At 39.3% G+C, this 13,003-nt stretch overlaps 1 protein-coding gene across 8 annotated transcripts in view; it reads right to left on the bottom strand.

The window, feature by feature from the left end:
- Nucleotides 1–13,003, bottom strand: part of FGF13 (fibroblast growth factor 13) — a 490,212-nt gene that overhangs the window by 46,292 nt on the left and 430,917 nt on the right. The gene's annotated exons all lie outside the window — the stretch shown is intronic.

Below are 13,003 nucleotides of genomic sequence, written 5' to 3' on the forward strand. Positions count from 1 at the left end.
TATAGCAGCTCTGCATGCGGCTTCCTGAGAGATCAATTTCCTCAGTATATTGAAGAAAACACTGGTTCGTGATGAAATGGTAATAGGTTTGGTGGCAACAATAAGAGCAAAGAGAGGTTTAATAAAATTGAATAAAAAAGACAAATTTTTTCTATTACTGTAATACTTAAACTCCCCATGAAAAAGAATATTGTTTTTTTAATCTTGCTGCTAACTTTTAAGAACAAAGTTTAATCTTAACCTCTAAGAGAAAATATATCCCTTAATAAAAGTCTTACTAGTTGGGTTCAATTTTTCCCTCATGCTCCAACAAATGTTTGAAAATGTAGTGTAGCCACTGGGTTGGGTGAATCCATATGCTAATTTATAACCTATGAAACAGTCATTGATTCATTAAGAAATTAAATGTTGGTAACACTTAGAAAAAGGAAGTGCTATTGTGCTTATAAAAGTGCAATGGGAACATGATGAACAATTTGTGAAGTAATTAACTAATGTGCCAGAAATGAGCAACTTGCTGAAGATATTCGCCAGGTTTTTTCACAGTGGGCCCTATTTTCATTTCCCCTGATTCTTACACACCATGTGAGGTTTGAGATCTCTCAGGTTGAGGAGTGAGGAGCCATATAAAAAGTAGGATTTGACTACTAGTAAATGCTATTGATTCAGTATGTCAGTGGGTTAGTATCTCATACTCTTATGACACACTTCACATAGAGCTTAATATGCTTTTACCTCTATACACATGACACTGATATCTTGGTAGAATTTCTTGGGTTATTGAATTTTGGCCTTGATGAAGTCTATGTAATGTCAGCTAAGAAAATTATACCATTAGAGGAGTGATTCCAACAAATTATGCAAATGACACCTATATTTAAGGGTTGGTTAGTTATACATAGAAAAAGGCTAGACTGTACATTTGTAAAGCCTCTCAAAGGTTGACTTAGGTCACCATTCAGGGATGTGTAACCATAATGTGTAATAATAATAAAAAATAAAAAAACCACCTAATTAAGTGTTGGTGGTTAAAGCAAAGTAAAAATCCAAACCAACTAACTGTCCATCTTCCAGCATGCTTTTTTTTTAGTATCAGTTGTAGCCAGTACAAGAACCTACCATAGCAGCAATCAAATCTCATTACAGTTCCAATTTTTTTTTTAAAGATTTTATTTATTTATTTGACAGAGAGAGACACAGTGAGAGGGAACACAAGCAGGGAGAGAGGGAGAGGGAGAAGCAGGCTTCCCGCCCAGCAGGGAGCCCGATGTGGGGCTCGATCCCAGGACCCTGGGATCACCACCCGAGCTGAAGGCAGACGCCCAACGACTGAGCCCCCCAGGTGCCCCACGGTTCCAATTTTTAAACTAAGGCAGTTCACAATTATTCTGACAAAAATGGCAAGTCCTTCCCCCTCCCAAGTGGGTGACTGACCACATAAAAAGGCTATTGTACACACGCTTCTATATTTATCATAAAAAACCCTTTGTCAAATATTCTGACAGAAAATGCTAAATGCAACAATAGGAAAACCTGACCTTTAAGGAGGTAATCAAATGGTTTAAAACCTGTTTGCAAAGCTCCTTGTTCGAATATTAGCACAAACTAGGGGAAAAGGGCAATGATGGTGAACTTATTTGAAACTATGTGCCATCCCATAATCTCTGCTGATTCACTGAATTTCTGCAATCTTATGGCGTATCTTTAGCACTAAGGTGGAGGCAGGCGTTCTGACGTGCCTGGGCCACTTGCTCCCACGCTGTTGAACCCTGAGGGTAGAACCGAGCACTTGGAGGCTAGTCAGAAACTCACAGTACCAATAACCTTGGGCAAGAAACTGCATGTCATTTTCATTTTAGCTCCCTAACACTGCCAAGATGGAGGTGTCCTGACCACAAAAAAAAAAAAAAAAAAAAAAAAAAAAAGTGTGAATCAAATCTAATCCAGAATTGTTTCAAACACATGTGGAATCCTTGCATTTCTTTACTATGATTATTCCTCACCTGTTCGCTTGCTTTTTTTGTATTTTTGATGGTACACAACACAAAAAACAACACTACCGCCCAGCAGCTTATAAAACGGTCTCTGTGCGTCCACATCCAGGCGCGAGCCCCCGGAGGCAGAGCCCTTACCTCTCCGAAAGCAAGAACCATGAGTGGGGTTCATGCAAATTGATGAACATCACCAGAATGTGTCAGAGATATTGAAAAACACAAAACAAAAAAACCTCCCTTGATGTCGAAACTCTGCTAGTCTCACTAAGGTTTCAGAGGTTCGAGACAGATGCTATTAGTGAGGTGTGGTGAATAAAATGATCAGCTATGGCGAGGAAAAGAGCCTCACCTCAAAACCTGGAGGGGAGTCAGACCAAAAGAGATTCCACACCACGTACAATAAAATGCTGCTCTGCGTGCCCTCCATGTGAACAGAGATCAGAGCAAGGTCCAGAGCAAAGAAATGTACTGAGCAAAACCACCCATCATAGTTCTGCTGAGCTCTACTCTCAAGGTTAATTATTGGTTTAAATAAAGTCTCGTGCCTAGATCAGAGACACTAGCAGTTAAAGTGTTTCCTGAGCCTTTTACATGAAATTTAAGAATTGTTACATTCAAATACCTTTGTGGCATACAAACGCTTTACTTTATTGACAGTCCTACTGGGAGCGGAACTTTTTGTTTGAGCAAATTATTCTATTTGGGAATAGAGGAGTATGAAAAAACATAATGAGTTGGCTGGGTGGCTTCCCTTGTTGGGAGGGATATTAGGAACGGAAATGTAATAAACAGCTTTCATAAATGTGCTTTTTTATCGACCTAATGTCTCTAGCGCTAACCACCCATGTAACCACCTATCTAATCTGAGAGAAGTAACATGAGTAACAGGCATCTCAGAGCAAAAGGAGATGGTAGAGTCAAAACCTTACCCCATTTCTGCAGCAATCATGATAGGAAATGATCATTCCATTCTGGGGAAATAAGTACTTTGTATTCCTCAAAATAGCAGGTGTTGGGCGCCTGGGTGGCTCAGTTGGTTAAGCAACTGCCTTCGGCTCAGGTCATGATCCTGGAGTCCCGGGATCGAGTCCCACATCGGGCTCCCTGCTCGGCAGGGAGTCTGCTTCTCCCTCTGACCCTCCCCCCTCTCATGCTCTCTCTCTCTCAAATAAATAAATAAAATCTTAAAAAAAAAATAGCAGGTGTTAATATAGGTTGCATATTATAGCTCCAAGCAGTTGTATTTGGGTCTACAGGTCAGCATCGTTTCTCTTTGCTGTGCCTACTACTGCAGGATGAAATTGTAGAAAACCGGAGGGAAAGATTTCCCAGTGGCATTGTCCAAACATGGGAGGTGGACTTTGACATATCTTGAGGCTTTGGTTGGTTGACTCCACTGTAACCCACTTGTGTTATGCAAGTGGAGTCACATGTTTACAAGACTTTTAAAGCACTTCAACTTACATCATTTCTTGACATAATTGAAAACCATTTTTCCATGGTATTCGATTTTACTGTCCCATGACATATAAACACGGTCTTAATGTGATCTGCTGAAGAATGTGGTGCCAAATATCCAATATATATTATTTAATACAACTGGTAAATTTCCATAAAGAGGCACCCTCAACCCACCCCCATCCCCAAGGACATTCAAATTGTTTCCCTATATGGCATTTTCTTACAGTGAGTTTGGAACTAAAAATAGCATCGCCAGGCTGCAGAAGTTGGGGAGGAACGGTTTATGCCAATCCTTACTGTGGTAGATCAACTATTAACAATCAGGGCTCTGAACATAGGACAACTGACTGTAAACTCCAGCCATCATAAGGAGCAATGTGATCACTGTCTGTGGCCAGATTATAGCCTAGTACCCTGGGATGTTCCCTGGATAGCTGGTAACTGATTGGTTGACAAAGCTCCTAGACCACCTCATGCCTCTGGTTCTCTGGGAGTTGAGACGTGTGACTGGGCTTTCTGAGACCAGAGGTGTGTGTGTGGTGGGGGGAGGGAGCTTTCAGATCTCTGCCTTTAACATTGTGATACAGTAAAGAAGTTCTCAGCTCCCAGGTCTTCTGGAGGCTCGACCTCAATCTTCTTCAGTGCAAACAGCCTGCACAGAGGCTCTTTCATGAGCACTTGTGTTACAGGGAATCATTACGACGTGGACAGGAACCAGGGAACACTTTACACAATATTTTTGAGACTTCTTTAATCAGACAAACAACCAAAACACTTTTGTTGTTGTAGCCTTGCTGATTTTGTGGCCAGATTAGAGCAATGGATTTGTTATGCACAGGCCTTTTTGTTACAGTGTTTGTTATATATATTGGAGTTTTACCAGTTGGAATCTCTTTTCTGAAAGTGATCACTGTCACTTTCTGGTGTCTCATCGTCAATTATGAAAGTATTATGGGATGATTCATACCCTCCCCCTGTTAAGCTTTTTTCATCCTCTGTATTATTGCTGTCTAAGTTGTTAATGCCTTGTGGTTATTATTTACATTTGATGTTTCCAAATATCTATACTAATTTTTTTCTTGGATAAAAATGGACATCCCCTCTAATTCTGGCTATACCTGCTCTACGCTGAGCTGGAATTCCTATCCACATCTGGGGCCCTTATGGATGGGGGTGTTCTACATTATGGCTACTGGCTATATGCAAAATCTATCCAAGAAATCAACTGAGGCTTTCCCTGCAGTTCCACATCCAGACTGTCAAAAGCAGTTAGCATCAGAGTATCTGACGAATAACTTAGTAAGAATTTTAGCACAGACATGTTATCTATTCACACATTCAGCCTGGGTAAAACATATTAAATGTATTAGTCAGAGCCTTGCCAGTTATTAACCTTGGTTACAGCTATTATAATGATCAGAGAAATGCTTTCATTTAAAGTTTCCCTGTTCGGAAGTCACAATTCCCTTTAAGTGGGGTAACCACTGAAACCAGTGCTGCCGCCTTTAATTTTTTTGTGTCAGTAATTCACTTTTTTTTTTTTTTTTTTAAGTAGGCTCTACGCCCAGCAGCACGGGCCCCAAAATAGGGCTTGAACTCACGACCCTGAGATCAAGACCTGAGCTGAGATCGAGAGTCGGATGTTTAAGCGACTGAGCCACCCCGGGGCCCCCAAGTAATCCACTCTCTTAGGTAATCTGGCAATGTTAACACTCGAGAGGATCCATGAAAGGTTATAATTGGGCCCTTTCACTTATTTTACATATTCAAAAGGTCCGACACAAATAGTATGATTTGTTTTTATTTTTTTATACACATCTTCATTAGTTTAACAAAAGGAAATTTTTGCTAGACATTGTTGTATGACTAAGGGGGGGGTGGAGAAAGATCAGTTACTACTTAATGAGTATAGGATTGGTAGGTAAACTATTTTAAGACACAACTTTCATGGAAAGGATAATAAGAAAAAAGGCCTTGATGGGCTGTTTGCTTTTGCCATACTGTGGATTAAAATTGTACAAATAAGAAGGGAGGAACTCAGGTCATGAGACTCACTTGATAATTACACGAAATGTCGCTAAAAGGTCTCATTTGTTCGGTTCTATAAAGCTAGTAAGCATTACCGAATATGGTGCTAGAGCAATCTCCAAAGGTATTATATGTTCAGCGTAGGATATATATTTAAAACAGATTTATTTTGGGAATTCCAAAATAACTAGTCCCATAATAGCAACAGAGTAATGAACATAAGACTGGTTTCTTCTATTTGTCTTTGTGTATGTGTGTTGTGTGTGTGCATAAGTACGTGCGCACGCATGAGTTACCCCCCGTACATCTGGCTTTACTTGCTAAAATTCCTCTTCCTTGTTCTTGCCAATTACTTTATTCTTTAGCTCCAAGAGGCTGGCTTTTTTCTTACAAATATGAATTTAGCTTCTGAGTTAAAGCCGTGAGACATTCTTTTAAATATGTGCCCCATGACCTCTCATTTGGATTATTTTTTCAACTTGGCCTCAAAAACAGAATATGGAGCCAATCTCGCTCTATTTAGCTACAACTACAATTGTCTCCTTGATTACTGAGAAAGTACCATCCTCAGTCATTCTTCCACCTACGAAACTATACCTTCACTCTGAATAATTTACCAGTCGGGGCTATGTTTTTACGGAGACCATAAAGAGAAGGCCCTTGCCTGTGAAGGTACAAACAACCAGATTTATCTAATTTCATATTCAAATACTGCCAAGCTAGATTTTCTTTCACATTTGAATGAAACTTCCATGAAATGCAAAGAGAACTAAACATGAGAAATAATCTGTGACTTGGGAAAGGTATTTTGGGTTTGAAAATTATGCTGATTCACTGGTATTCTGAAGGAATATCGAAGATGAATACAGCTATATATGGTCTATTTTTCAATACAGTAAATATAATGACCTCTACCCTCAACAGCACCAACACGGTAACTGAAAGCCTCTTTAAAACATAACATTTAACTCCTTGAGCTAGCAGAGCCATTCACTGACTGACAAAATGTGCTCGTTTTCTCTGCTTTTCTTTAAGATAATTTCATTTTCTTCATATGCCATTTTTAGTGATGTCACTCAGAAGTATATGTGTACGCATTTAATTACCCTTACAATCTCCTTAGTCCGAAACGAAAATGCCCATCAAAAATGTTTAATTCCATGGCCACTGAAAACAAAATAGCCTGTTAGATGTGGGCACCAAAATTGGGAACCTAAGTTTTCATAGTCAGTCCCTTTTCTAATTTTATATTAAACAAATCAAATTCAACACTTTGTGAATTAACTGAAGTATACAAAGAAGCTAAGGTTTTAAGTAGATGTTAGAATCTGTGTCTACTAGTTTTGTAGGGGTGTTATATATGATGGCTACTGGCTCTATGCAAAATCCATCCAAGAAATAAATTTTGATTTGATAATGATCATGTTCTCCTATACTGGATATTAATAGCATTTGTGTTTATTTTAAATCTATTTCCTTTTATAATTGGGTCAATCCCACTTCCCTAAACAGTTATAATGTTTAAACCAGTGCCCTCCGTTTAATTCTAATTAAATTTATATGCCTCTATGACAATAACCCTAGAAGTTAAATTATATGAATTTGCTGATATATAGATTGAACAGAACTCAAACATTTTACGCATTACGAACGTTTGCTAGGAGGACATTCGTCACACTGAATTGATCGAGGGGTTCATCTAAACGTTAACAACCTTCCTATATTAGAATATGGGCTAGAGCTGTGAAGTATCACTGAAAATTAGATCTTAAATCGTCACTTGCTGAAATCTGGGAAAGAAAACAAATCTGCACAAGAGTATGCTCGCAGTTGACAGCTAAAATGTACTGAGCACCTGAGGCCTTTTAATATAAACCAATGCCCCACCCATAGTCTGAAGTTAAAACATTTATCAGAACTGATTTTAATTCACCCAAACGATATAAACTAATCTTCCATTAAATAATGGTATTTAAGGCCGGTGACTAGAATGCTAAGCCCAGAAAATCCTTTGCTGCTGGATCCTACTTTTCGTGATGCTTCCTCGCTTTGTGAAAAACATGTTCATTTTTCTCTACCTCAGTTTAACTATTGGTAAACTTATATGGCATACCTAAGAATCAATGGTCATTTCTCAAATTTTTGATGATTATCTTATTTTTCTAAAGAGGTTTGGGATTCCTAAAAATATAATGTTAAAAACTGGGCTTTTAGGAGCACAATATTTACTCAAAGCATTTCCCAATGGATTGTTTACTAGTTGCAAAAGAAAAAAAAAAGCAAGAACTATACAGTGGAAAATCAGACAACATCGTGATTGGATCATCAAAATTAGCATCAGTGATGGGGAGAAGAAACTTGGTAAATTTAAGGTATGTGGAAATAATCCCGTGGAGAAGTCAGAATCGGTCCCCACAGTTCAGATTCCAAGTCTGCCTGGGCCCCTGGGCTCAGGGACACACGCTGCCTCATTCCCATGGCATCAAGCTGACTCTCAGAGAGACCTGCTTTCTGATCTTGCATCTAATTTGCTGTAGTCGTCCCAGGACCATAAAACAAGGCAGTAAAATCACTCCTGTAAGTCCTCTCTAGAAATATAGGAATGGAAAAGGTTTACTTGTCAAAGGATTTCTACTTGTCTCCATGTTAGTGCCCCCAGCCCCGACAGACAACTCAAGCAACACCGTGTGTTCTGGAAATGGAAAAGTAGTGTTGATGAGAGGTTAAGTAATTAGGCAGGTAAAAAGGCTGCTACTGAGTTCTGGAACATTCCAAAATCAAAACAAAATGCTTTTGGTTTAGCTTTGAGTTTATTATCCTGTTTCTAGCATCTGGTATTACTCCTCTATTAAAACAGATACTAGGATGTTACTAATATTTTCACATTTAAGACCCTTACTTTTCTGTAGTTAATATTTATTCATTTCAACCGGTTCTGAAATATGTATTATAAACAGCTTTATGCTATTAAATATTTATACTATGAAGTTTTGAGGAACTCTCAAAAGCTTGTGTATAACTCATTAGTGGTAAAGAAAAACCAAAGGTATGAACAAAGTTCTCTATGCACAATGAATAATAATTTCCTTACAGTTCCAGAAAGCCTTAGTTCTATCATCGACAAAAGTAAATATGTTATGAAATAATGGCTAATTATGATTCTCTGTGCCACAGATGGTTTCTCACTGCCACTTGAGCCTACATCAAGTCTGTCCCCCGTGGCAACAAGAAAAAAAGGAGGGGGGAGGATGCAGTGAGGGAATTCTGAGATTAATCATGGAAAATAAATTACTATCTCTGTAGCAATAACAACACGGAGGTATTGTTTCTTTATGTAATGGACAAAAGGGGGGAAAAATGGTAAAAAACGTAAAACTGAATTTCAAAGAAATGGAGGGATGTACAAGCAGAAGTGCAAAAGTATACAAAGAAATACAAGGAAATAAGAGAGCTTTTCCAAGGATCAGCATTTTCCTTCAATGCAAGAAATAGTCCTTTAGAAATGTAAAGTCAATTTGTTTGCAAGAGCAGAAAAAATATCAGCATCAGAAATTTCAGATAAAGGACAAAGTGCATATGAATTCATGGTTTCTGACTTCATGGCGGAGGGGGGGGGAGCGGGGGTGGTTCTCAGTGCTATTCAGCAATCATTTTTCTTGGCCCGAGATCAGTGGTTTTCAACCCAGGCTACCCATTAGCATCAGCTGGGGAGTTTTAGAAAATATTCATGCACAGACCCCCCACCCCGCTTTAGATATTTTGATATAATTGGTTTGAGTGTAGCACAGAGACTGGAATTTTTTAAAAGGTCCCCAGGTGATTCTAATAGGTAGCTAAGTTTGAGAACCGCTGTCTGACTAGGAGTCAGCCAACTTTTTTTTGCTAAAGGGTAAGATAGTAAATAATTTTGACTTTGTGGGCCCTAAGGGCTCTGTTGCAACTACTCAACTCTGCTGTTGTAGGCACAAAAGCAGCCAGAGACCGTAAGTAAATGAATGGGTGTGTGTAAACTTTACTTACAAACAACAGGTTATAGGATGGATTGGGTCCATGTGCTGTGGTTTACACAGCCCTGGTCATTAGACTGTTTCCACGCCCCTTTCCCAAAACAGCTGTTCCAATCTTCACTCGTGCCACCCCTAGGCCTCTGATTTTCAGCAGGTGACCTCTCATGCTACTTCACTGGGAATATGCAGGTCACTGGGCTGGAAACCCCCCAACTTTATTCTCCATCATCTGCAGGCTTCGTACACCTATGTCCACATCTGTCCTCATCGCTTTGGCTCCTATTGTAGAATCAGCCTCCCTCTTATCCAGGTGAATCTAATCCTTTCACTTACACTCAATTCCATCAGTCTCCTCAACTCCTTCAGGACCCCACTCCCTACAGGATCCCATTTCCTATGTCTTTAATTCCTTCCTCTCTATTGGCCCTTTCCGTTCACCTAACAAGTAGATTCAAGTGTCTTAACGAAAGAAGCCCGAAAGCTTTCCTCCCTCAATCCTGCGTCCTCCTCTAAATACTCATGTCTTTCCTGTTAGAAATGCTATACCTAAACTGCCTCTACTTCTCCCTTCCCATTCACTCCTCAAGTCACCCACTACAGTCTGGTTTCTGTCTCCATTACTCCACTGAAAGTGCTCTTGTCAAGACCACTGAAGACCTGCCTATGATATATTCCTAGTTCTTGTTTTACTTATTTTCTCTGAAGCATTTGACATTGCTGACTCTTCTGAAAACTCTCTCCCCTCTTAGCTTTTGTAATACCATGATATCTGCCACAATTAGTTCTTTTCTGCTGCTGGCCACTTACATGATGGTATTCCCTACTATTATTTGACAAACTCTCTTTTCTTCTTGTGCTACATATTCTCTCAACTATTCTCATGGCATCAGCCACCACCTACATGCAATAACTCCTACATTTTATCTCTAGCTCACATCTTTCTCCAACTCCATGTTCATATTTTCAAGTATCTATAGCAAGCTCCCCTCGGGTGTCTTCTTTCCCAGGTCTGCTTTTTCCTTTATTCTCCATCTTGGTTAATAGCTTCACCATCAAACCAACTGCCAAAACTAAGATTCTCCCTCTCCCCCAGGGCCCCTCGTAACGCGCCATTATGGAAATTTTAAAAAGTGTCTCTACCTGAAGCTACTTCACGTCCATCTGTGCAGTGAATGGCAAGCATACATGTTTGACCACCCACGGGGGTCCTGCTTTCCCTCCAAATCCAGTTGGCCACCAAATCCTGATGATTCTACCTCTAAAACAGCTCATGAATATGTGTCCTTTAAGCCAGTGCTTTAAGGCAGACCTTAGTCATTCCTCACCAAGATTATTGTCAATAACTTCCTAATAGATTTTTTTTTTTTTACTTGCCCGCATCAGTAGCCCCCACTTCCTTATTTTTGCTTCCTCCTTAGGTCGTTGTCCAAACCCAACAATGTTTCAGCGGTAGAAGGGCCATGGTTTCATGTAAGGGAAGAGTGATCCTCTCTCTTTTGATAAGGCATAATATTTCCTGTAGCTTTTTGGTCGCAACAACACAAGATGTCAAAGTCACAAAGACAGATTCTATCCTAATAGAGTCTGGGCACCATACTTTAAATGATAATGAAATGGGTGATCAACATGGTGAAGGGACTCCAAACCATGACCTAGGAGGAGTAATAAGAAGTGGAAAATGTATCCTGGAGAAGATTCAGATTCCTTCCTGGAGCACGCTAACTGGATATTTTTCCCTATATGAACTCCAGGGTTATCAATCAGACATCTTTTCTCCTTAATGAAAAGTTTCTTTTCCTTAACAGGAAATTCTTACTTAAGGTTCCTTTTCCTTAATGGGAAATGCGTACAAAGTGTCCCACATTTTGCTATCAGCTTGCCCATCATGGAAAGGAAACCCATCAATCTATAATGCTGATTCCTCCTGGGAAGTCTTCCTAAGAAATGAGCTCATGTCGGCATTTACCTGTTTGCTAAAAGACTGGTCAATTTGAATGGTAGGCTATGAATTTTTGACATCAGTTCCTTAAATGTAATACCAAATGCCTTAATTTTCTTGAGTGGGGGCACCTGACATATTACCTAACTTACAAGACTTTTTCCTTCCTCTAACTTAAATGTTATTTCCAAAATTAAAATTATTATTGCAAGATTTAAAAAAATTCAACCTTCCGGATTCTTGACCAGTAATTATTTCCTAATAATTAGTTTCTATGCCATCTAGTATTTACCTTCCCAAACGTACGCTTTGTATATTCCATTTCTTTCCCATGCCTGCAGAGTAGTTTCAGAAAACAAGCATTTATTTCATTAGACACCTACCTTTTGTATCTGGCCCTGTTGAGGTAGTCTGTGGATCTAAATGAGGTTAATTAAAATCCTGCATTATTACATTCTCTAACCTTAACACAAATCTGAAAAACAAATCCCCTTTTCCACCCTTTATAATAATGGCAATGTATTAATAAGTGACAGATACCACGAATATAGCGATAAATCCAAATTTTTCATTTGTAAAAATAATAAAGCCCCCACATTTATTCAGCAAGACCGTTGCCATAGCCTGATAAGAAGTGGAGAGAGAGTGACCAGGGTTGGAGGATTATGCTGGTGATTAATCTTCTATGGTAACATGAAACAGACTAGCCGGTTTGCCAAATGAATGGGCCCTTTGTGGTCTTAGTCTTCTCTCACCTCTTTCCCACAGCCTGGCCTCTGAAAACCGGGGCTACGACATGCTTTCCACCACGTCTGCCAACAGTCTTTCTACACACCTGGCTTTGCAATAAATTCAGGGAACAGGCGAGAGCACAAGTATTTACAGGTTCACCACTCTGGTAATTTGAGGAATAGATTTCTCCAGCTATGGTAACAGCCTCCTTGAAGGCTGTCTGGTGGGAAGTTTGACAAGCAGTTCTCTCCACTTTAAACATCCTAGCCTCTTCTGAAAATATGTGAAATTTGAAGTGAAGATTACGGAGTATTTATAGATTAAGTGGTCTCCTGTAAGAATGAAATCCTCACCCTGATAACTGTACCGCTTCTGCCTGTATTTAAATGTTAAACATTTTTCAAAAGCTTAATTTGGCCTCATGTTCCTAACTGAATTGTTGTCCACACTGTTTACGTATTTCTTGGGAAAAGCAGGAATTTGCACATATGGAGAGGTTGAAATGTGCCTGATGGAACAAGGGTAGAGACAGCAAATGTGACCTAATTGAACTGAAGATAACAAATAGACACACTTCCAGAACGGTCTTTCATGTCCTAGAGTTAATTTGAGGAAGAGGTCTCCTTAATTTCTTTAGGAGGAAACATGGATAAATGTATGTTGAGCTGAGTTATAGAAATGGCTTTGCTTCCCACAGCTGCCAAGCAGGACAGAGCATTATATGATATGCTACATAAAATAAGAACCCAAGTGTCATCATCTGCAAAAAAGTTTAGTGGATCTTTGATTTTATACCAAAAACGTTAGCTTCAAATGATTAATTAGCGATAGATATAACTTTC

The sequence above is a fragment of the Mirounga angustirostris genome, unplaced genomic scaffold (genome assembly GCF_029215605.1).
Source record: "Mirounga angustirostris isolate CCGP_5_RB_7025 unplaced genomic scaffold, mMirAng1.0.hap1 SCAF_11, whole genome shotgun sequence".
In the NCBI taxonomy this organism is placed as follows: domain Eukaryota; kingdom Metazoa; phylum Chordata; class Mammalia; order Carnivora; family Phocidae; genus Mirounga; species Mirounga angustirostris.